This window comes from Oryctolagus cuniculus, chromosome 13 (genome assembly GCF_964237555.1).
Source record: "Oryctolagus cuniculus chromosome 13, mOryCun1.1, whole genome shotgun sequence".
Taxonomy (NCBI): Eukaryota; Metazoa; Chordata; class Mammalia; order Lagomorpha; family Leporidae; genus Oryctolagus; species Oryctolagus cuniculus.
In genome coordinates this window covers 8,416,022-8,442,611 of record NC_091444.1, presented here as the reverse complement: position 1 = coordinate 8,442,611, position 26,590 = coordinate 8,416,022, and the positions used below count along the sequence as shown (strand labels likewise).

General features: G+C 39.9%; 1 long non-coding RNA gene across 1 annotated transcript in view; it reads left to right on the top strand.

Annotated features, from left to right (window-relative positions):
* LOC127483414 (uncharacterized) overlaps positions 1–26,590 on the top strand; it is a 133,658-nt gene that overhangs the window by 21,559 nt on the left and 85,509 nt on the right. Inside the window, exon 3 of the long non-coding RNA XR_007909584.2 lies at positions 25,882–25,951. This is a non-coding gene — a long non-coding RNA (uncharacterized lncRNA). The remainder of the gene's footprint in view (positions 1–25,881; positions 25,952–26,590) is intronic.

Here is a 26,590-nt window from a genome sequence, read left to right as displayed (position 1 = left end):
ACCCTGCCTAGGCTTCATATCCGAGTGACGGCACCATTAGGTCGCTCCCCTTCTTCGTGGAGGAGCAACACAGGACCCTGCGCTGTTCTTTCGTCTGCTCGGCCCTCCCCGGGTTTGCTGCTGGTTCTTCCCGGGTTGGCTACTATCCCTTCCACCTCCGTGGAAGGGCAGTTCCCCCTGGCCACATTCCCCACTTCCGCGGGGGAGCGGCACACCGCCGGCCGGCTTTCTCTCGGGGGCTGCACAGGTGTTCCCTCAGATGTTCCCCTTAGATGTTCCTGGTGCATGCCGTCTCTCTCCTCCTTTATAGTCCTTCTCTGCCAATCCCAACTGGGCTGCCCACACGCCGAGTACGCTGCTCTCCTCCAATCAGGAGCAAGTCCTACAGTTTATTGGTTGAACTGGAGGCAGCTGTGCAGAAGCTGTTTACTTCTCTCCCAGCGCCATATTGTGGGAGAGCAGATGCATAGAATAAGTCTTAATTCCAGTAACTCAGTCTAGTCCGGATTGCTCCCCACACATAGGATACACACAGATATGCTTGGTGTGGTGGTGTGTGTGGGGAGAAAGGACAGGCCTCCCAACAGGTCTGAAATGAGAAAGTAGGGAGAGGACACCAACTTTTTTTTTTTTTTTTTTATCATGCTTGGGATTTTATTTATTATTTGGCCAGGGGCGCTGCACTCACTGGCAGGGCTTGTGTGGTTTGAATTCATTCCAGCAGCAAAGGAGGGGAGTGCCCAGACTTTCTTATCAACTTTCCCAGACAAGGGACACAAGGGAAGAGGGAGCTGAGAGGCTTAGAGCTGTCAGCAGCCAGAGTGCAGATTTGTGGAAGGGTTTAATTAAGAGACTTTTTACAGGAGGTGTAAACAGAGTTAATGAAAGCTTAGGCACACAGTTTTCAGCAGTTTGTGTAAAGTCGTTGTCACCTCTAATGTGAAGGAGCCTGCTATTGTCTTGAGTAAAGGAAAGGGGGGCATCTGTAAGCACTGTGGTTGGCTTCAGAGAGGCAGAGGCAAGGCTGAGAGGGAAGCGCCAGTAGGGCTTTCTCTCCTCCTGCCTTTGCATTACCACCTGGGCTTTGGTTGAAGCCAGATGGCAGGAAAGCCACTTACTATGGTCCCTAATGTCGTTGTTCCCAGGAAACCAAATGAGTAGAGAAGACCAGAGAACTGTTGTAAGGGTGCAAATGAGAAAATAACCAGTCAATACTTTTTTTTTTTTTTTTTGACAGGCAGGTGGACAGTGAGAGAGAGAGACAGAGAGAAAGGTCTTCCTTTTCTGTCAGTTCACCCTCCAATGGCCGCCGTGGCCGGCGCACTGCGCTGATCCGAAGGCAGGAGCCAGGTGCTTCTCCTGGTCTCCCATGGGGTGCAGGGCCCAAGCACTTGGGCCATCCTCCACTGCACTCCCGGGCCACAGCAGAGAGCTGGCCTGGAAGAGGGGCAACCGGGACAGAATCCGGCGCCCCGATCAGGACTAGAACCCGGTGTGCTGGCACCGCAGGTGGAGGATTAGCCTAGTGAGCCGCGGTGCCGGCCCTCACATCTGTTCTTGAACTTTAGTACTTTCATATACGATTTCTGATAAGCTCATCGAATTCCAAATACAGAAATAATCAAATGAAAAAAGGAGAATAAATAGCTGGTGAGAATCTGATTATGATCACACTGAGTATTTGATCTGTTTGGGGGAAATTTACATATTTATCATTTACATATTTATCATTTAGCTTCCCAAACCATGAACACTGCATATCTCTTCTTTTATGTCTGCCTTTATTAATGTGCTTAAAAACAATTTATTTTTCTCCTTTTAAAACTTAAGCATTTTTGTTAAATTTATTCCAAGGTGCTTTATGTACTTTGATGCATGGCAAATGTCATCTTACTAAAATTTCAGTTTCGAGATATTTATGGCTACTCTACAGAAATACAACCGGTTTCTATTTTTACAGCTGGCAGCTTTTCTAACTTCATATATTCAAACTATAGAAAGTTACTATGTATTAATACATGTATTTTCCCTTTGATACCTGTCAGTTTATTGGTTTTTAAAGATTTATTTGTTTGAAAGTCAGAATTGCAGAGAGAGCGAGACACACACACACACAGTGAGAAAGAGCGAGCGAGAGAGAGGGAGAGAGAGAGAGTTTCTATTGGTTCACTGCCCCAAATAACCACAGTGGTCAGGACTGGGCCAAGGCAGACTCAGGAGCTTCATCTGGGTCTCTCAAATGGGTAGTTGGGACCCAGGCACTTGAGCCATCTGCCACTGCTTTCCCCAGGTGCATCTGCAGGGAGCTGGATATGAAGTGGAGCAGCCTGGACACAGACCAACACTCCTAGGGAATGCCAGAGCTGCAGACAGTGGCTTACCCTGCTATGCCACAGTGCTGGCCCAGGTTTACTGGTTTTTAAATCTGGTCTTGCTTGCTTGCTCTGAGCTCCAATAAAATGTTCTCATATTTAGTTCCTGTTTTTACATTGAACGTTCTTCACTATCAAGGGTGCTGTGTTTGTGATACCTGCCATGAGAAATATATTTAATTAGGTATAGCAGGTCATTTTGAAATTCATTTTAAAATACTTGTTCTATGTGTGCTTGAACAGTGTGTCTATTCTGAATCTTTTCAAGGAATTTTCAAAATGTACACAGACTTGTTGATTCTGTTGCTCAAATCTCCATATTTATATATTTAGATCTTCTTGATTTGTCATTCACAGGGAGATACGTGTGAAAAGCTCCCCCCATGATTGTGTTTTCTTCCCCGTTGTTTTCTTTCATGTATGTAGCTGCTATGTTCTTTCACTGTATAGAGGGAAGCATCTTCAAATACTCTGTGGAAATGCATATTATGAAAATCATGTTGGAATCTCAAAAACTTTTGCAGCAAAATAAACTCACATTTAAATTTCATTTTGCCACAAATATTTTGAAGTCCTCTAGGGATTTTTCACTGAAATGTGGTGAAAAAATCCTTAGGTAGTATTTAAATAGCATTCACACCTTGTCCAAGGTCTCCCGTCTTAATGATGTTTTAGAGCACTGAGCCATTAAATATAAGAAACAGGATGCATAGGTTTTCAAATCAAGTGAAAATGTAAGGAAGATGGCTTACAAGAATGGAAGGAAAGACATATAGAGGACAGAGTTGTTGATTGTGCAAGGAATAAAGAACTCTAGTAAACAAAAGGTAAACTTACCCCCATGACCTCTCTCACTGCAATTATCAGGATCAACAAAGATGATTTGCCAGGTATAACAGTGTGGAATGCTACTGAGGAAAACTATCATTTATCTTATATTTGTGTTATCAAATGTGACCTTTTTTTAAAGACTTTTTTCTGAAAATTCATTTACAGGAGGCTAAAAAATTCCTTTCTCATTTTAAAATAAATATTTATTTGGGTAAAATGATCAAATTCTATTTACTGTCTCATAAAAATTACTTGTAGTATAATCAAACATATTAATATTTCATTAAAATCAGAAAAATTCTTTTAGGCAAAAACTCACATTTCGTGTCTCATCTATTGAAATTTCAGTGTATTTTTGTAGATTTTATTTTGTAGATTTTATTTCATATAAGAATTCCAGTATTTGAAATATATCAAATTTTAACACAGTACATCCAGGCAATTTCTGATTTAATTTTTTATATTTTTAAGTGAGTTCTTAACCATCACAAAAAAAGAGTGTTCAAAAGGAGAAAATTAGGGGCTCATGCTGTGGCATAGTAGGCTAGGCCTCTGCTTGTGGCGCCAGAATCCCATATGGATTCCAGTTCATGTCCTGGCTGCTCCTCTTCTGATCCAGCTCTCTGTGATGGCCTGGGAAAGCAGTGGAAGATGCGCAAGTGCTTGGGCCCCTGAACCCATGTGGGAGACCCAGAGGAAGCTTCTGGCTCCTGGCTTTGGATCAGTCCAGATCTGGCCATTAAGACCATTTGGAGAGTGACCAGTGGATGGGAAACCTTTCTGTCTCTCCTCTCTCTTTCTGTAACTTTACCTCTCAAATAAAGAAATAAATCTTCTTTTAAAAAAATTAAATACAGCAGCTATTTGCATATTTCACTTGTGTTTGACCATTTAAATATGTCAAAATACATAAATACACAATTACAGGAGTAGTTATATTATTTTTATATTTTTGTATGTGGAAATTCAATCTGTTTAATAACAAATCCTTTTGTGGGTTTTGTTTTAAACAATATCTTCAGCATGGTAAGTGTTTAATTCTTTTTAACTGATCAGTGAATCATGAGATATTTTAACTAATTATACGAGTGAAATCGATGGTTGAGAAACATTTCTTAAGCATGAACAAACTGTATATAATATATAAGACAGATTTCTCATCCTCAAAAGGGTGCTATTTTGTGAAAAATCACATTTGGCTAAAATGTTTAGTTTATATGATAAATGAAATAAGGCATGATACAGAAATAGTTTACTAAATGAAGATCTTTTTTCTCTGAATCTTTAGCCGAGACCTTCAAGTTCAGCATAATAGCTGCCCATCACTGTACCCTACATTTCAGAGGATGAAATCAGGATTTGTAAATTAAGTTTCCAAAACCTATTGTGCTAACACCAGCCTATCTCTCAAGCCCTCCTTCATGTGAGATAAGCCTGGGATCAGAATCAAAACTCTCCGAGTGAGATTTCTCTGAAGCAAGTCAGACTTCTCAGTTTCCTGTGGGGGTTTGTACAGCTCTGACCAACTTACGGTCAGCAGACTTCCAAAGAATCACTCAGGGGACTTGACGTGGATCCCGGAGCCGAGGGTGTGCACAGTTGTGTGTCATTTCTCACCACAAACAAGGAAAAAAAGCAAACTGCTTTAAAGCTGGTTCTGTTAACAGGAAGAAGAGACAAGATTAGCACATGTACTTTGATTTCCAATTTCCTTTAATACAGAAAATGAATTTTCCCCGTGTTCCTGAGCAAGGTCATTAACCTTTTGTGTTGCTGGAATAGAATACCTGAACCTGGGTATTTTGTCACAAAACGAGGTTTAGCTAGCTCACAGTTCTGGAGGTTCAGAGTGACATGGATGGCCCCCATCTGCGTCACAACAGTGTGACAGAAGCAGAAAGGGACCTTGCCACAGGAAGCAGGGGTCACAGTGCAATACTAGAAGATTCAGGGCCAGGCTTGCTCCCTGCATTGCGTCTCACTCATGTAGGAACTAACTTGGGACGCAGGAGGACAGAATGGCCCCTTCTGAGAGTAGCATCGCTAATGGCATGCCTCTAAAGGTTCTACCACTTCAGCACCACCATACTGAGGACCACGCTTCCAAATGCGGGGATCTCGGGGGGATGCAATCAGGCCACATCCAAACCATAGCAGCCAGATAGATAACTTGGCCTTGACTCACCATGAAAGGACAGAGCCTTCATGAGGCAGCACACTCTAAGAATGTCACCCTCCCTACGGCACCTGCCTTCTGTGTGCTGTCTGAAAAGAAGGAAGCAGAGAATAAATTTATGGAATCAAGGAAACTCAATGCAAGGATCCAGGAGATTCTCTGAAGAATTTCAGAGAGTTCTCCTGCCCTGAGGAACCCATTGTCCACCACACAGCATGGTCAGCACTAGATGATAAGAGGACAAGTGGACTTCAGAAAGTTCATGGAAAATGGAAGTCAAGGATAAGTTAATTTTAATGCAAAATTTTGGAAATCAGTGCTTAGCTTTATTGTAATGCACATTTTCCATGAACCTTTGGAAAACTCCTCATATATGACTTGCAAAAATGTGTCCTAAAAATATCTTGTTCCCTCCCTAATTGCTCCCACCCAGGAGCCATGGCTACTAAAATGGGAGGGGGCGGTTTGCTGTAGAATAAGTAGAAATTGTCTACGGCTCCCTGTCCCCTGCCAGTTTCTGCATCTGGGTCAGACCCGAGTCAGGGAACAAGAATCAGTAAGTGGGAAAAGCCTTGATTTTTACAATATTTATCACAGCTATTTTTAATATTCCCATACTAGAGGCAACCCAGATGTTCCCTGACAAGCCGATGGCTAAACAAACTGTGATCCATCCACACCAGGGAACATTTCTCACCAATAAGAAGAAACAGGTGATTGAGATACACAGCAACCCAAGCGTTGCTATAAGTGGAAAAAAAGTTTACCACAGGAGGCTAAACCCAGTAGTAAGATTCTCCCTACTAACGTTCTAGAAGTGCCAAGATACTAGAAATAAAGAACAGATTAGTAGCTGACAGCAGTTAAGGAGGGGTGGTGGGTGTGCAAGAAAAGTGGAAACAGCATGAAAAGGACTTTAATCTACCACAAAGCTCCTAACCTTCAACAATCTGTGATCCTGATGGTGGAACCATTCTGTATTTTCACGGCATCAGCATCAATATTCTGGGTGTGATGCAGAATGATAATTTTGCAAGATATTACCATTAACCTTGTAGAAGAAACACACTTTTCTCTGTATGTTTTTCTTATAACTGCTTGTGAATTTACAGTTATTTGGAAAGTTTAATTGCATTTGTGTGGTCTGTTTTATCAGGATTGGGGTAGAATGGTAAGTACAGAAAGTTTTGATATATCACTTTCCCTACCCGTCCAGCCTCATAAACTATCATTATCCCACACAAGAGTGGCATGTTCACTGGTAGTAGAGCCTACATTAACACACTGTTTTCACCCAGAATCTATAGCCTGACTTTGCTCTTGGTTTTATCCATTCTGAGTTTTGGCAACCACATAGTAATATACATTCGCTACCATAGTATCAAATAGAATAATTTCATTGCCTAATCTCTGTGCTCTATCAAAATCTCCCTCTCTCTACCCCTGACAACTGCTCTTTTTACTGTCCCCATGGTTTTGCTTCTTCTACAGTGTCATCTAGATGGAATAATATGATATGTTGCCCTTTCCAAGTGACTTTCTTTACTGACAATATGCATTTAAAGTTTTTCATTGTCTTTTCATGGTTAGATAGCTCATTTTTTTAATGCTGAATACCATTCCACTGTCTGAATGCACCACAGTTTATGTGTCCATTCTCTTGAAACGATGTCCTGACTGTCTCCAAGCAATGAAAGCTATTAATAGAGTTGGTTAAGCCTCCACATGCAGAATTTTGTGTGGACATGGGTTTTCATGTCACATTGATAAATACCAGTGAGCACAATTTCTGGGTTGTCTGGTAAAAGTATTAAGAGTATGTTTAATTTTGTAAGAAAATGCCAAGGCCGGCGCCGCGGCTCACTAGGCTAATCCTCCGCCTTGCGGCGCCGGCACACCGGGTTCTAGTCCCGGTTGGGGCGCCGGATTCTGTCCCGGTTGCCCCTCTTCCAGGCCAGCTCTCTGCTGTGGCCAGGGAGTGCAGTGGAGGATGGCCCAGGTGCTTGGGCCCTGCACCCCATGGGAGACCAGGAAAAGCACCTGGCTCCTGGCTCCTGCCATCGGATCAGCGCGGTGCGCCGGCCGCAGCGCGCCGGCCTCGGCGGCCATTGGAGGGTGAACCAACGGCAAAAGGAAGACCTTTCTCTCTGTCTCTCTCTCTCACTGTCCACTCTGCCTGTCAAAAAATAAAAAAAAAATAAAATAAAATAAAAAATAAAAAAAAAAGAAAATGCCAAAAGGTCTTCCAAAGCAACTGTACCAATTACATTCCCACCAGCACTGAATAAGAGTTCCCATTGTCCCATATTATTGCCAGCATTTTATATTATAGATAAGACTTGGGCTTTTATTGAAATGGATTTAAATATTTAATACCTGAAAGATGAGAATGCTCTTTGATATTTAAAAGTGCCTGGAAAAGTCACATCCCAAAATGTTGGACACAGGAAAGCAAGATGCAATGAATAGCAAAAATAAATTTTATTCCTGTATTACGTCACTGCTTTTCATTTTTCCTTGCATGTTCACTTTAAGACTAGGTCCTTTGAATGTTACAGGAAGTTTCTTTTAGGCATCATGTTGCTATATAGGTTCCTGTTGCTATATAGAAAAAGCTGAGACAGAAAGTATTTTGGTTGTGTAAGATAAGCACTGTGGAACACAAGAGGGGGAGGCAGTGATGTGACAGTGTCTGAAATTCTTCCTGCATCAAGTTTCCAGTACCTGGATATAGTTTCAATCACATTTCTGAGTTGCAATAGGACCGTGCTCCAAATGTGGGACTATAGAAAGCATTATGGCCAAATTTTAACTAACCAAATCTATACACCAAAGGGGAACTTTTAATGAGATAACAAATGCACTCCAGACTCTAGAAGCCAGGGAAACTAGAAAAATAAGCAAAGGACAGAGAAAGGGATTATGACTCCTGATTCAAATATCTTTCTTTGCAAATTCCTAAAGAAATCATTTTCTTGTGATTTGCATAAAAGACAGGAGCATCTTCCTTGAACACAAATATTGAGATTAATTGTACTTTGTTTTCCTCCAATAATGCAAACTTCAGTGCAAAGAATGCAGTTTTTCATGAATTCTCCTGGGGGTTCTGATGAAACTGTTAGCCAGGACTGTCTGCAGAGCCACGTGTCTTGACCATGTTCATGTAATCATGGTCTTTCTATCTACTACTTCAGGTTGTTGTGCAGGCTTTGAGTGCTCAGACTTGAATAGGCTAAATCCATGGTATCAAAGCTGGTATCAAGGTTTATGATTATTTATGCACCATCTGACCGTGTGTTAGTGTTATCTTGATAGAATATCACCTATCTTTAACCTATCCTTACGTTTCTTAATTTTTTTTTTTTTAATGAGAGCAAGAATTCTCTTATCCTCTGGGTTTGGGCCAGGTAAAAGCCAAAAGCCAAGAATGCCATGCAGGACTCCTACACGGGTGGCATGGACTCAACTAATCCAGCGAGCATCTGCGGACTTCCTATCGGGAAGAAGCTGGTGTCGGGAGCTGCAGCTTGGGCTCGAATCCTGGCATATGGGCATCTTAGTCACTAGGACAGACACTCACCTGTTAAATATTCCATAATGAGCAGGTTTGGCTTCTGTGTCTACTGCTTCACCCACTCCTTTTTTATATCATGTTTCCTTTAGACTTGGAAGATACTCATTAGCAAAGAAATTACTCTAGAATCATCTAGTTTCTCCAGAATTCTCTCTCTCAAATAATCCCCAGTTTATCTCCATCACCCTCCAGTCATAGTCCCCTTTTTTCTACTGTCCTTCAAAGCCAGTGACTCAGATATGCTTTGGTACCCACAGTTTCCATTTTCTCCCTAATTATTCTTTCTTTAAATCATCCTGTTTTGGCATCAGTGCCCATAACTCTCTACATGCTCTCTTTGGCAAGCCTCCACTGCTACGTGGTCCAAATCCAGTGTTTTCTTGCTTTACCCTTTCCATAACGTTTTAGTAGCGTTTAACAGATTTAACTATGTCTTCTTTCTTAAGCCCTGCTTATGTCCTGTTTTTGTGTATGTATGGGTGTGACTCCATTCTTCTTTAGTTTGCTCTGTTTCTTTTGCCAGCTCTTCCTCCACTGTTAACAAAGGCTGGGATTGTCCTGAGCTCATCGTGCAGCGGCTGTTTCTCCCTTGCCCTCCATTCTCTTACCCTGCATCCTGGGAGACCAGGTGTCTCTAGGTTCTGAGCTTTCAGTTCCAGTTTCCTATTGCTAAGTCCCTCACATGTCTTCAACTCCAACATTTCCCCAGAATTCTGTATATTATGTCCGATCAAATGTAACATGGCTAAAACAAAATGTCCGTTTTCCTGCTCCAAAACCTGTTTTCCTCCACCAAACCTGTTTTCTCCCAAGTTTTCTGTTATGAGCAAACAGTCTTGCTCTTTGGGTCTTCTAAATCCAGTGCTTATAATATATCTGAACAAATCCAGAGGTTTTCTCTAATGTCTGTTTTTCTGTCAAAATCTAATTTAACAGTGAATGAGTACAAGTATGTTGCTTCCTACATTGGTGTTTTTTTTTTTTTTCTGTGTAGCTAATTACACTCATGTACTGGGCAATTACATAATTATTTTCCTAAATTATATTTAGAAAATTTAATCTTTATATGGAATAATTGTAGAAGTTTTCACAAAAACTTAAAATACAAATTTTTTACATAACTGTTCTTGATAGTTGAAAATTTATTTGCTTAACGCATGTAACACAATTATATCAGGTATATCATTTTTGCTAACATATTTTACATGGATATATTTCTCATTTTCCATATTGTTTTAATGAGTATGAAAGATTTCCAATAACGTTTTCAGTTTCACTCTTACCAGGTAGACATTTTGTTTCTTTTATTTGTCCTGAAAACATCTTGATCTTCCTTTTAAATCCAGAAGTAACAGCACTTTTCTAAAATTGTTCTATGGTTCCTTAATTATTTTATCTCTTAATTGCTACATTTAGTTTTTTTTCCCTCCTATGGGATTCCTTATCAAAATCCTTCTTATCATCTCCTTTCTTCAGCATAGAATCAAGTGTTAATGTATTTTCCAAGTGTCTAGACTCAAGTTCAGAACTCACTGCTACCTCACACAATTCCAATTAAGACAAAGGGTAGACTTGGTGCTGGAGTTTTTCTTAGATGGACAGCTAATTTCTATAGCTTGACTAAATTTTTTTCCTCTTAACTAGACATAATTTTACAGAACTGAATAACACTCTAATAATGTATTAGCTTATAAAAATCAGGCTTATTAGAACCAAGACATTCTGTAATAAACAAAATGATGAATCAGAATGCGTTTCCACTGTTATATTAAACAGGTTTTAATTGGAATTCAGGCAGAGGAAACCAATTGAAATTCTGAGAGTGCTTCCCTTTTAATAATGAATAGTAAAGCCACAGGCAGAGCTTTAAAACACACACATCAATGATAGGAGAATTTAGCAGCGTGGTGTGCCAAACACGATCCCTCGGACTGGGGTTCTGAGGTGGCTGCTGTGAGCAGAATCACTCCTCATTAAAAGCTGCAGGTAGAGCACATGTATTTATAAAGTGTTATGAGGATGTTGGCACAAATAAAAGCTCAAATAAAATTAATTGCCTCCAAATGGCAAAAACCTGGAACAAAATAATAATAAAAAAATCTGCTGTCTTTATGTGGGTATCGTTAAAGCGTCTTTCAAAAAAATAGCTAATTACAGTAATTCTTCACAATGTGTGTGTAAATATGTCGGCTATATTCTAGGTTATCTCATTTCAATATACTGATAAAGTTTGATAAACTACACATCCTGACACTTTAGTCAATTTTTTCAAGTGATATGGAGCAATATATGAATGGGTTGATGGTTCATTTTTATCAGAACTCATTATTGCATGAAAATCCAACATCAGAAAAACAAGCTCCGCATACATTAGAACAATGAAAATGAAACGGCAAACAAAAGCCTTTTCCATAGAGACAGCGCTATCAAAATAGAAGGAAGGTATAAAAATCATGTGAATAATGGTGATTGGAGCATTTTTGATAGGTACAAGAGTATATGTGAGAAGCTGAACTTTGGAAAATTTATGTGTGAGTAGAATCTAATCAATGTTCCTGAACTTGTCTCACGTGTTACAGTGAAGTTACACAATCCCTTAGAAAATTTTCTAACTTTCTAGAAAGTAGTAGCTATCCTAGTAGTATAATTATAGGAAATGGGCTTTCTTTGAACAAGTATATTCTAGGACACAAATCTGTTTTCCTCTTCTGAATGCACTTTATACTTCTTCTCGCTTTCAGCTTCCACCCACTCTCCTTCACCTCCTACTCAACAATTTCAGTTTCTCCTCCCTCCCTCCCTCCCTCTAGACTTCTGGTTTGTGCTTGTTTCCAACCAATACTTAAAACTAAGCAGGTTCCAAAATACCAGTTTACATTTCCAGGGTAAGAATTTATATAAGTTTCTTTGAATTCTTTGTCAGTGTATGATTTTGCTGGGAATACTTTTTCCTTATTTCTAATCTGGATGTAACATTGTTCAATTGTGATTAATTCATGTTCTGTGTGTCATGGATATATATTATCTGAATGTTGTCATTAGCTAATGATTGTCTACTTTAACTGAAAACTTGAAAAGCAAAGTAGCAATTAATAATGGTTTTGGCCATGAGATTCATTAAGTATGTATTTGTGTCATCTCAGAAGACTTTGAATTTTTACATTTTGAGATATGTGGGCTTGGGTTGAAATGAGTTCTCAAAATTATGTTTTTATTTGATGGCATAGGGAAAGAATGTTTTAATACAATGATTTTTCTTTATTTTGGGCTACCATAAACTGCATTTTACAGCATTCTTTCTCATACTCATTTATTCAATCAGCAGTTATTTATTTGATGTCAAACTTTGGAATTAGAACGGTGGTAACACTTCTATAGGAAGATCAAAAGCCAGGCCAAGGGGCCGGCACCGTGGCTCACTAGGTTAATCCTCCGCCTGCAGCACCAGCATGCCATATGAGTGCCGGGTTCTGTCCCGGTTGCCCCTCTTCCAGTCCAGCTCTCTTCTGTGGCCAGGGAGTGCAGTGGAGGATGGCCCAAGTGCTTGGGCCCTGCACCCACATGTGAGACCAGGAAGAAGCTCCTGGCTCCAGGCTTTGGATGGGTACAGCACCGGCCGTGGCGGCAATTTGGGGAGTGAACCAACAGAAGGAAGACCTTTCTCTCTATCTCTCTTTCTCTCTGTCTCTCTCCCACTGTCTATAACTCTACCTGTCAAATAAAAAAAAAAAAAATCCAGGCCAATAGTTTCAGCAAAATGACTGAAAAAACAAGGCAAACGAAAACATTATCATTTTACCTCTTCATATTTAAAAATTGCCAACCCCACAGAAGAGTGGAAAGGATAAAATAATACCCATGTAGATGCGGTTAGTTTCCAGGCTAGCGCTTCTCTTTCTTCTCCCCCATTCCCTTCCATCTCTCAGGATCTGGTCGTCCAGGTTCACGCGCTTGTGGTTATTTAATCTGTTCTTCTGGGTGGTTCTCCATCAGGACATTCAAGTCCAAGTTACTTTTCTTGTAGATTAGTGCAGGTTCTGGATCACTCTGACTGTTTCCTCAGCAGTTTGGTTGAGGCTTTACACAAGCAACGAGCAATGGTCTTTAAGTGTGCATGTATCTTTGTATGTTTGACCTCTTTTTCTGTTTGCACTTTAGTGTGGCCATTTTCATCCTATCTGCATATTATCAGAGTCTATCTGATTATTTTCTTTTTGCAAAACCTTTTTATGTGGGACTTGCCTCAATGCAGTCCAAAGTTGTTGTGGGTGTGATGTTTGCCATAGCTATGGCTATCCTTAGTCCTAAGAGGCTTGGACTTATTCTAGATGTCTATGCCATCGGATTATAGTTTGAGCCAATTTTTCAGGAGTTACTTGCAGAGTTGGATTTCGGTTTTCCCTTTGCTTGTAATCTCCAGGGAAGGACGTGATGTTTCTGGGCTCCTTGCTGCTCTCCGCTGTTGCCTATTAGTGCGCTGGCAGGAGTGGGGTGGAGTGTTTTCTGGTGCAGCCTTAGTCTCACGTGGCCTGCGACGCTGAATCTCAGGTGTGAACGTCCCAGCCTTTCCTGCCTCTCCTCTGGCTGTGCTAGGTCTTTCCTCAGAGGTGGAGTTCACGCTCCTCTCCCAGAAAACGACTCCTCATCCTCCCTTGCGTCCTTCCCGCTGGTCGTTTCTAACAGGTAGGATGAGTGACTGTAGCTCTTGAGGTACAGTTGTTATTGTCCTTCCCCCATGTAACTGGTCTCAGAGGAAATCAGAGAGAGAGCTGGCAGGACCCTGGCCATGGCTGGCAGCCTCTGCTCGCCCCCAGCCTCCGCCCTGGGGAAGCATTCTCAGAAATCCGTCTCCTCTGTCACGAGAGCACCATAGTGTTCCTGGCAGAAACCCGGCCCGAAGGTGGGAATCCCTTTCCCGCAAGCTGCAGCCGCTGGTTCTTCCCACTTCTCCACTCGCCTTCATGTTCCTTTGACAGTCCTAGAGGCCACTATGGCTCACCATGATGTGCTTTCCTGATAGTGAATGTGCTGGTCCTATTTCTACCTGCAGGCACTGCCTCCCTCCATAGTTGGGTTTAGCTGTTTGTCCTCCTACCTCAGTTCCCAAGTTTAAGAAAAGTCGTGTTCAGTTTTCTCAGGTTTTTTCCTGTTTTAATGTCAGATCAGCAACTTTTCTTTTTGGGAGACCTTCGGACCAGATTTCATCTTTGAAGCACCCTTTTCTCCCTTATGGTTGTAGAAAACACGCTTGTCAAGGGATTGGGTATACAACTTGGGCTCGATATTTAGACCTTCCTCTCCTATTGTTATTTTTGTAGTATTCTCCCCATTTAAGGCTATTTCTTCTAGGAGTGATAACACATTAAGCTCGATTTTTCCTGCGATGATGTTCTGGTAAATATTCTTCAGCAAGATAGCAGGGCAGAGGAGAGGAGATCCATGATTGTGTGATTTGAAAAAAGAAGTTGATAGGCAAGTCAAGTGGGATTTTAATAAAGATTTATTTGAAAAGGAGTGGGGAGAGAAATATGAATGTCTTCTATCCACTAGTTCATTCTAGCAAATGTTGGAAACAGCCAATGCTGGGCTGCTCTGAAGTCTGGAGTCAAGAGCTCCATACTGATGTATGCCACTTGGGTAGCAGGTGCCCAAGTACTTCTGCCATCATCTGATTCCTCCCAGACACTAAATGGCCTTCTTAAAGAACTAACACATAGAAGTATTATACATTGTGTATCTCATAGAGAGAGGTGTAATGCATATTCTATTAGGGTGTTCATTATAGAGCAACCACTGGTACTGCCTATTAATACCGTTCTCTTATAACTTACTGATATATCAGTGAGATTTGAGCAATTGCTAAAACAAAATTTTGCTAAATGAATCAAGGAGTATAAGTAATAATCAGTTCCTAAAAATATAACCAAACCATTAGGAAATATTAATAGTATTCAGAAGCATCACTGCATATGGGAAGGTTTATATAGAAGAAGTTCTTCTTGAAATTTCTAATACTCTAATTTCTTTTAACTAACAAGACTTGAGAATTCTATGTCCATGTTTCTCTAAACAGTTGCATTGGAAGGAAACTGAATGAGTCCTAATGTGCACATGACACAGCTTCCTTTTAACCTTTAAGAAAATCAGACACTCTTTTTTTTTTTTTTTTTTTTTTTTTTTTTTTTTTTTTTTTTTTTTTGACAGGCAGAGTGGACAGTGAGAGAGAGAGAGAGAGAGAGAGAGAGAAAGGTCTTCCTTTGCCATTGGTTCACCCTCCAATGGCCGCCGCGGCCAGTGCGCTGCAGCTGGCCGGCGCACTGCACTGATCTGATGGCATGAGCCAGGTACTTATCCTGGTCTCCCATGGGGTGCAGGGCCCAAGCACTTGGGCCACCCTCTACTGCACTCCCTGGCCACAGCAGAGAGCTGGGTTGGAAGAGGGGCAACCGGGACAGAATCCGGCGCCCCGACCGGGACTAGAACCCGGTGTGCCGGCGCCGCAAGGCGGAGGATTAGCCTAGTGAGCTGCGGCGCCGGCTCAGATACTCATTATTAAGGTACACACAGCCATTGCATATGTACCTTCAGGGTGTGCAATGATGCTCTTCTTTCTTAGGAGTCTTGTTCAGGACGTAACTCCTGTCTCGAGAGGATGTGCTGAACAAGCTAATCCGAACTTCTTAATCTAGACCCGTTCCTGAGTCGGAGTTGTTTCTTGTATCTCCTGAGGTTTCCTGAACAAAATGCAAAGTGTGGGAGAACAGCAGCAGCATCTGTGCCCTAGACAGAGCTGTCACATCTCATCTAATCAGGTGGTAGTCTCACGCAGTATTTGATTTCCCTCAACTACAGAGAATAGGATCTGTAATAATCTCAAATGAGGAAAGAGAAAACAAAGGGATTTTAATATGTATAATTTTGAAAAAATGAATATTAATACACCAAGAAGGTTTTGTAGATTTTAATATGTTGAAATGTTAGAGAAATACAAGTTACAATTGAGTTGGAATTAAATGTTAAAACACTGTTTCCATCAAACATATGAATAGCATTAATAAGAACACATGCAAACTTCAGTGTTTTTCATTAATGTTATTCAGTCCTACTTCTTATTAAAAGAATGGGATTCACTTATAAATTTTGCTTAGAATATGAAAAAATGTCTGGAGAAGGGATATTGAATATTGAACTCAATTGTAGAGTTTCTTAGTTTTAGTTGAAATTTCATAATAGGCATCAGTGATATGGGTCTTGGATGGAAGTGGATTCCAGTTCCAAACTTGCCAATGGATTTTGAGTAAAATAAACTGAATTGGTTTTTAGTCTAGTTTTGGTTAATTGTGAAAACCTTGGAAATGTAGTTGTCATAATTGATCCCAAGTTTCCTCATCATATAAAGAAGATTAAATGGATACTGGACTCATAAATTTGCACATGAATTTGTTAGCTGATTTATTCTTGAACTAGTTTATTCTGCTGTGGGTCCTTTTTTAGTTATGAACATTCATATTTCAAAGCCACCTACTTCCATTTCTTCTTCTTATGATAAATTCTTTCTTGCACTCATTCTTCATGGATAACTTTTCCTAACCTATTGTATTTTCTACCTGTGTCTTCATTATCCAGTCAAATTTTCATCCCATCAACCCCAGCATCTATCACTCACTCATAGTGGCAACTCGGTACTCACGGTAGCAGCTTACAATGCAATTATATTGCCAAAGCATTCTTCCCAAATCTCCATCAGTTGAAAATTATTCTCTCAAACATTTCAGAAGTCTTGGTTCATCGTATCTCTTTACCTAACTCCTATGTTCTTCCAAAACTACTATATCCTGATTTCTGTTTATTCTGCAATAATGAAAGCATAATGAGTAACACAAAATAGTAAAAAATAACCAATTTAAATGGCCAATTTTCTTTCTTATCCTCAAGTTCGGTGAAATATAGTGTTCTATTGATTACCAAAATGGAGTGACAGATCATTTACTATTTCATAATAGTTTTTGTTTTTTGTTTGACTACAGTCAACTCAGGTGTACATTGACATGTTTTTATGGTCAGTTATGGTCAGCTGTGGTTCCAGTTTAGGATTTTACAAACATTTGGGGTTTGTTTGGCTGCCTTTGTTCAAAGGGTCGGGACAGCAAAAAAGGAAGGAAGCAAGCAAAGCTTGTTGGGTCTTGGAGTCACAACTGGCACAGTGTTGTTTTCCTGGTGTTCTTTTAGTCGAGCAAGTCACAAATCCCTCAAGAACTCACAGATTGGGAGTATGACGCTGGACCTACTCTTGATGAAAGGGCTGCTAAAAATAACATGGAAAAAAGTTGTGAATTCAGGTAAATTCAAAAGGAGTCTGCTCCACTGACACAGTCGATTTTGCTCCTGCTTGGAGCTGATTCCCAAATCTCTTTTCTTTATAGGCATCACTGTTTTCTTTAGTTAAACTCCACGTCTGTCTAGCTCATCTTGCCTGTGGCGTTCTTTGTACTTCCTCCTCTCATCAGTTGTGTACTGTTTTGTTTTGTTTGAGTCTTCTTTGTCTTCATGCTGCGTTCTCCTTATGGGTTTTTCATCCACATCCACGTTTTTGAAGACCACCTGTAAGCACTCATCATCAGAAGCAGCCTGTAGGTACCGGGGTGTATATAACATTTCAGGCTTGACCTTTTCACTGGGATCTTACACAGGAATGTAAAAACTAAAATTTACAAAGCCCAACTCTTCCTTGGTAGCATTGGTGTGATTTTTTTATGTTAATAATTCCACCATTAGCCAAGGCTGCTGAGACGGAAATCTGCAAGTTTTATTCTGCCTGTCTTGCCTGTCCCTCTAAATTTACAGTGAACACATTTTACAATTGTGAGAATGCCCTGAACTCCTTTTTCTACTACAAAAAATGAAAAACTTTTATCAATTCATGGATGATAGACTTATGGCTAGGCTAATCTCTTGAGCTTATTGGTTGGGGAGAATCTATTGTGCATTTATTGTGAACAAAAGTAAGCAGAAAATGAGATGTTGTCATTTCATGCCTCCCATCTTATTAATTATATCCGATTACTCTTGTCAGTCACCTGTGAACCAGAATTAAAACCTCCCTTTATTGCATTCTTTATAACCGACAGATCCAAATCAGTAATCCTACCAGTTTGCTTTATTTTCTATGGCTACTACTCCCTAAGATACTTTGTTTTCCTCAATTTAAAAAAAGTGAATTTTAGCTAGTGATTTGTTACCTACTTTCACCTCAGTCCCAAACCATAGTGACCAGATATTGAACATAAATCTTATATCATGATCTGTTCAAATGTTATACTCTTCTGTGATTCGTTACTAACATTAGAATAAAATGACCCCAGTCTTTAAAACCACCAAACCTTAGCAAGTTCTGTATATGACCATCTGTAAAATACTGCAACTTCTTTTGTACATTTCTCATTGTTTCCTATGCTTAAATCATAATGCGGTTTTTGGGGAAAAAAGTTTCTTTTTTTTCTGAAGAGAATTGTTAGGTTTATTCCACGTTCTTTATTCCTCACCTGCAAATCCATGTAGGTCTCTACCCTACATGTTTAGTCTCTCACCAATTTATAAATATCCTATTTATAAATAATTTCAATCATTTTTCTGTCATTTGTAAATTTTATGTGTTTCTTGTTTATCCCGTGTTTGAGAAAATTAATAAAATTAATAAATTAACTTGCTGGCTAGTAAACAGACATATTAAGAAATAATCTCTTTTAAAACATTTATATTTAATTCAAAGGAAGGGAGGCAGGGAAAGAGTAATCTACTGTCTGCTTGGCCGAGTCAAAGCTGGAATACAGGTCTTATGATAGCGGTAGGATCAATCACCGATTACTTGCACCCTTGCCTGCTACTCATTCTTGGGAAGCTAGACTGGAACGTCGCACTGTGACTCAGAGCTGAGCGTTCTGATATGGGACATGGGTGTCCCAGCAGGCCTCCTCACCAGCATCGTAACTTTAGTGCTAAAAATCTGCCCCAGGAAATAATCCCTTAAAATAGTTTTATATATAATTGGCAGTTGCCCTGGGCAAGACATTTTCATCAGTGTCCACTTTCTCTGTAGCTCATTGACATAATTCTACAGTCTGAGTATAACAAGTTTAAATTTTAGCCTTTAGGATGTAATGAAATAGAATAGCCTGCATTCTAGTATGATGTTCAAAGGATTTGTCTTTTTAATATAGTATTTATGCCCCTTTTTATTTCAGAAGGCCTCTGGGCATGACATAATATGTTTCCTTATAGTTTCAGAGTGATTTTGATATACTAAAGTTTAATGTAATTCCCCCTTCCATAAAATTCTGAGTTGATGTTATACAATAAGAATCTCTTTTGAATGACAGGAAGATTTTTACCTGTAACTTTCAACATCAATGGAGTAGAAGTAAGGAATGAAGAATCTATATCCAAATTTCATGTCTTTCAAGGAAATTTGGCAACTTGTCTTCAAATACTCTACCTGCAGGTACTCACATTGGATTCTGTATGACTTTAAGTGGCAGTGTCTATGTATAATCTTTACTCCTCTCTTTGTAACTAAGCAGTTTGCCTTAAGGCACCACTGCATCAGATGAAATCATCTTTTGTTTTCTGTGAGTACAAAAAAACAGCTGCCTTGGAATGAGAAAATATTAGTGCAGAGGGACTGAGTCAGCCGTGCTTAGCACTGTCTTAAAGGCATCATGTTTAATGTTGAATTTGAGGCTAAGTCTTCCACAACCACTGAGCTCAGCCAGCCATGACTGATTTGAGCGACAAAAGTTGGGAAACTGCCCAGTTTTCTTAATGTAATTAAAATTACTTAAGAGTTTAGCCAAAGTAGACTTATCTTTTCAAATGTCTAGACAAATCAAAAGTAGAAATGAATAAGCATATGAGATGTGGTAAACAGATGGTGGTCTTTTCAGGTTAATTCATATATACATGATTTATACTTGTTGAATATTATGGGTAATGATGAATTAAGCCTGTGATTGTAGAGTAGATTGGTATTATGTCTTTGCAGGAATTCAAGAAAAGGAGGAGAGTGGGAAGGAGGGGGATTGGGGGAAGGAGGGAGGTATGGTTGTCTTTTTAGAACTGTACCTATGAAATGCATGATATCTCTTCTGTTTATATTAGTAAAAATTTTAAAATATATATACATGATTTTATATATAGTATATGTTCATATTATGCATAATATATATTTTATATATATCCCACATGTATATAGGGGTATATATAATATATATTTTATATATACCCCATATGTATATAGGGGCATTTCTTTTTATATTATTTTTAGTTTAGATTTTATTATCTGTTCAAAGTTAAAATAAAATATTTGTAATAATAGCTGATTTTTTATTCTTAGGGTTAGTGTGTGTGTGTATATGTGTGTGTGTGTGTGTCAGTGTGTGACTGGGACAGACTTGTGGAAGGGATTTTATAATTATGTTACCATGTTATTCATCATCTTAACTTCCTGTGGCTTTGAGAAAATATGTACACCATTTTTGTGATCTTTATTTGCCAACACTTAAAATGCCAGAGAGGGAACAAAAGATTTAAACTATTTCAAAAAGTAATTTCAACCACATATTCTGTCAGTGTCAACCTGTGTAAAATACGTGTAGGGTGTCATAGTTGACATTGGGAAGCTAGCACACAACAAGTCCTTTGAAGGATTCATATGGCACTTTAGCCCCACCATGTTAAACCTGTCCCACGATATGTGTGGGCTAAGAAGGAAACGTTCAAATAAACTAGAAAGACAGACTCTGTGAGGCAAAATTAAGTGAAAATTAGTAGTAAATTATATGACTAAAGTTAAGACTGGTGGACAAAGTGCGGAGGGGTGGGTAGCAGCAGGAATTAATAGATTTTTCACAATTTGGTAATTAGTAAAACATGCTTACATTGCCATGAAATGACATGCAGAGCAATGGTCAGTGTACTCAAATGCAAGCTTAATGATCTACCAAGCACTCAGGGTGCATTTTCAACATTAGTTGTATCTCAATATGATTTTAATAAATATTTTTCATAGGATATACACTATATACACACATGTGTATATAATTTTCATTTGTTTCCATTAAATGTGTGACCCTTCCAGCTTGCTTTTTTTTTTTTTTTTTTTTTTTTTGACAGGCAGAGTGGACAGTGAGAGAGAGAGAGACAGAGAGAAAGGTCTTCCTTTACTGTTGGTTCACCCTCCAATGGCCGCCGTGGCCGGCGCATCGCGCTGATCCGAAGGCAGGAGCCAGGTGCTTCTCCTGGTCTCCCATGGGGTGCAGGGCCCAAGCACTTGGGCCATCCTCCACTGCACTCCCTGGCCACAGCAGAGAGCTGGCCTGGAAGAGGGGCAACTGGGACAGAATCCGGTGCCCCGACCGGGACTAGAACCCAGTGTGCCTGTGCCGCAAGGAGGAGGATTAGCCTAGTGAGCCGCGGTGCCAGCTCCAGCTTGCTTTTTAAAGTTGGACCACATTTTGTAAGACATTATTTGATCTCTTGGTGCCCGGTGTGGAAATAGCACACATTCTCTTTATGAGAATGGTGGTGCTGCGCCAGTTACTCGTTCATAGGTGAATTTACATTATATGATGTGAGTAATTCAGTGTCTTTCTCTGCAAAAGTCAATGAAGCATTTTAAAGCACCAGGATAATACGTTCTTTAAATTTAGGTTTTTAGGTTTCATAGGGAATCTCAGCCCTTCAAGTAGCTGGCAGAGTAGACAAACTCGGGCTTCACCCACCATCGTACTTCTGTTGCTTCAGTCTTGGATGTTTTATTCTATTCACTGGGATCCCTCAGTCCACCTCTCACTGGGCAGGGAATTAGGCGCCGTTGGTAGTCACCTGGGAAGCCACAAGATGGAAAACGGGTATTGAAATGTGAACAATACCTGCCATGCTATGGGAGAACCCAGAAGGAGCTGTCAGAGGCAGTGGTGACCAAGCTGAAACCTTGTGGATACACTGGAGTTTTCTTAGCCAAAGCTGACACATTTGGGGAGTTTTAAAATGATGAAACAGATTTACAAGGTAGAAAGGGATTTCTTGTCAAAGGGCAGGAAAGCAGCTTAGTAGGCCTGGATCCCCGAATATGACCAGTTCTTCCACTCCTGGGTTGGTGAACATTCACACGCGTGCCCTCTCCTGTACCCCTCCCCAGCTTCCTTGAATCTCACATCTCCAGATGTGAGATGCTCGGGAATGAGAATGGTGCTGCTTTGTTGCATTATTGTTTCCGTTTGGGCAGAGCTAATACACATAATAGATCAGTGTGGTGCTTCCTATGTTCCCAGGACCTTCCTGCAAATCAGACTGTCACATTACGTCTCAGCGTCTCAACGAGAACATAATTATGCCATTTAGCACATAGCAAAATTTCCAGTGAAATAAAATTCCTGTCTGCTTCTTGGTGTTGAATATCTAGTCATGGCTCCCCACTCATCCCAGCTGACTGCAGGATGCATGGTTGGAGTGGAGTTTAAAAGGGAAGCCCGTGAGAACAGGGGCCTTTCTTCCATCTTTCCCTGTTTTGCTCGGAGAACACCTTGAGAGAAAGGAGAATGGATTCTATTTGTCTGTGAGTTTGCAATGTTTATATATATTGTTTAATTCAGGAATTTGCAAAGTGAATGATTTGCTGATCATACTCCAGAATACGATCCCGTGTGATCTGTTCTAGCAGCTGAAAACACACGGCTTGCCACCGCCTTGCTCCTGTGCCCCTTTTACTGCGTTGTTTGAGCAGCACTCATGAGTTCTGAGCTTTCTAGGCAGCCATCAAGAACTTCAAATGCGGGCCGGCGTGTGGTTCAGCGGATAAAGCTGCCACCATAGATGCCAGCATTCCATATGGCCCCAATTTCTATCCGGCTGCTCCGCTTCTGATCCAGCTCCTTCTAATGGTCTGGGAAAGCAGAGGAGGATGGCCCAAGTGTTTGGGCCTTTTCACCCACGTGGAGACATTGAAGAAGCTCCTGCCCAGCCATCGCAGCCATCTGGGGAGTGAACTAGTGAGTGGATGGAAGATTCTCTCTCTCTCTCTCTCTCTCTCTCTCTATATATATATATATATATATATATATTTCAGATTTTCAAATAAAAATAAATCTTAAATTTAAAAAAGAACTACAAATGCTTGTAACTGAAACTTAAGTACAACTATTATTATATATCCATATATGGGAATTCATTGGTATTTATGTGACATTACCAAAATCCTATTGAATTAAATGCATCATTGGAAACTGTAATTTAAATCTTATTATCCTATATTTAAATTTTAAAAAGTGCCATGAGCATAGTAACACTGCTTCTCTATCCATCAGAATATTTAATATTTTGCTTTGAATTACTCAATCAAAAATTAATTTCAAGTGAAATTCTCTTTGGAGAAAATAGCTAATGACTTATAAAAGTTAAAAAAAAGGTTTAATTAATTGCTTTCTTTCTGGTGAAATTTATTTTCTCAAGCAGAAATACTTCAAAAGATTTTTTTTTTTTAAATATAACTTTATAACTTTGTATCATTGCATCAAAGCCTACTATGGTAAAGCAATTATCAGTTTTAAGAATCTACCAGTTTAAACTGTGGAATCCTTATAATTTCCCAGTACCAAGAGTATTCATTGAAAGACATAGCATCAGTTATAAGCATTTCCTTTGTCCAGGTAGATTACATAAATAGATATAGAAGTAATGAGTAAATACAAGAGGGCGAACAGTATTTTAATTGAGTTTGGATTTAAGTGGCTTTTCATCTACACATGGAATAAATAGACTAAAGGTTTGCTATGTTGCTGACCTTTTACTTGGTAGACCCACGTGACACTGAATCTTATGAATGAATTTTGTGAGGGTAGATAAACAGGAAGAGATCTATCTAGATCTTTTATGTAAAGGGAGTGAAAATATCTTTGGTCAAAATAGATTTTTATTGGCAGGAATTGGTTCAGAAATTAATGTGTGGATTATATGGTTCCTGCCAAGGAGGGTTTATGACTTCTCTCCCAATCTTAATTGGCCATGGAGCACTTTATGTGCAGGCCATTTTATGGTGATAATGTGGGACTCTCCGAGAAACATTGGCAGACTTAATAAGAGAAACTAAAATAAGAATCCTTCTTAAATTAGTTATGGGATGAATAAATATTGATTTTCTTTATAAGCTTGTCATCTATCTTTTTTCTGTTTTGAGGAAAATGTAGAAAGTTTGGAAAAGGTGCATTCATTTCAAGTTTGAGTGACCTCCATCCAAACCTCCCATCTGAACTTGTACCCAAATACCTATCCCAAAACTTTCTGTAACCATTCTTTTCTTTTCTCAAAAAAATAAAACCTTTTTTTTATTATTTGGAGTTTCAGTTCAGCATCTAATTATTGTGAATAGATCTGAAAAATAACAGAAAGAAAAAAGGATTTTTTAGAAATTATTTTGAGATGCTGAGATAGAGGTAGAAACAGGGATCTCCCACCCACTGGTTAAATTCTCAATTGGCTGTAACAGCCAGGGCTGGGCCAGGCCAAAGCCAGGAGATAGAGCTTAATCCAAGACTGTCACAAGGGTGGCAGGGACAAACTAGCTGAGCCAGTACCTGTCGCCTCCTAGGATGCACATTTTAAGAAGCTGGAGTCCAGAGTAAGCCAGGACTTCAACCCAGGCATTCTGAGAACTGGATGTGAGCATCCCGAACAGCATTATAACCACTGTACCAAACACCCTTCCCTAAATGTCTCTTTTAGAACTTTAATCAAAACAGGATGGAAAAAGAAAAAAAAAAAAAAGAATGCCAGACTTAGAGTAGAGAAAACAGGAATAAGAAAAACTACCAGTTGTGGCTTTTATAGGAAGTAAGTGGATAATGTTTTTGATATACCCTGTGAGCTACAAATGATAGCATACATATTCTTTATCATCACTGTTACTGGCCACAAATGTACAACATGCACAGAAAGTACTTCACCAAGTTCACCACAATCTTTGTGTTGTTTTACTCTGTTGGCTATAAAGTGTCCAATCAACTAAAATTGTTTTTCAAAGTGGAAAAAAAAAAAACAAAAAACAAAAAAACAGGATGGAAAATGTACCATTTTAACTCTCAGTCACCGCCACAGCACTAACCCCACTGAGTCCTGCCTGATCTTACTGGGTTGATTAAGTTCAGGAACACCTTCCAGGAGGGCTGTCCCACTGCTTCCACCAGAGCTCTGTTAGGCAAATATAGGGCAAGCGAATGTGACTCTTTTGCCCAAGACCAAGACTTCAGCGAAATCCTCTTCATGCCCTGTTTATGTTCCATGGTTAGATGTTGCCATCGTTCATGTTAATAATGTCCCCTTTTTCTTATTCTGTACTCTAAAACCACGTGGGACAGCATCTGGTGGTGTTTCAAAGGCCTATGTGCATTTTATTTTGAGAATGCTTCATTCATTCAGTCAATCACTTAACAGAAACTGCATGGCATATTTACTTAAGGGGAAATAGTGAGGTGATGAAGTCTAGTTTTATTATTTTGTCCAAAATTTTATTTATCATGTATTCCCTCTCTACTCCTTCCCCCCAAAAGGGACTGGAATCCATGTGTTCAGAGAGATGTGTCCACAGCAGCTCAAAACTGTAATAAATCTCGATTTACCCCATGAACATCTCAACATTTCTTCTGTGTTCATTATGCCTCCTCACTCTAAAACTCCTATGGTTTGACTGTTTGCTTTTTTCAAAACTTGTGTTGGAAATGTAATTGCCATTGCAATAATATTAAGAACTCTTTTACAATCTGATGAGGCCACAGGAGCTGTGCTCTCACGAGTGGGATTAGTGCCGTTTTAAAAGGGAGAGATTGGTCCCCTATGCTCTCTCGCTCTCTTGCCCTTATTCTTCTTCCTTTATCGTACAGATGCTGGCTCCTTGGTATTGGCCTCCGAAGCCTCAGGAACTGCAAGTCAATACAGATTACTCACTCTCAGGTATTCAGTTACAGCACCATAAATGGACTAGGATAATAACCAAACAGCTCTTTCTATCATCAGTCCTGTTCACTAGAAGTAGACGTGTGATTTAGTTGCCATCTGTCAAATGTACCTGCTGGAGGCTGACATTCAGGAAACCGCCAAGTGAGGAAATGATGTGTGTATGACATTCGCTGCACTGGGTGCAGGTAGCAGCAGGAGATTGTATTTCTGGGGTGCAGGGGTATGGCAGCTGTTGGCTGAGTCAGACGGAGCTCAGTTCTGTATTGTTATCAGTGTCAGTCTTCTTGCTAAGGCAGTTGAGAATTGCACTTCTTGAAGTCATTCCTGGAAGCTCAGCCTGGAGCATGATCAAGGTTTCATAAGCTTCTTACTTATTTCATATAAACCTCTCCCTGCTTAATTTAAGAAGAGTCGGCTATTTTACCTACAAATAAGAGCTCTAACAGATCTCAAGTGACTCAGCTGGTTGTTCCAAGAAGGGTCCCCAGACCTGTGCTAAAACCCGTCGATGCATTTCATGCCCTTGGCCACAGTGAGTGTTCATTACAAGCACTTGGCCTCATGAGGGGCAGTGAGTTGCAATCCTGAGAGTTTTGTTTGAGTAACTGAGATGCAAGATTGTTATGCCTCTGG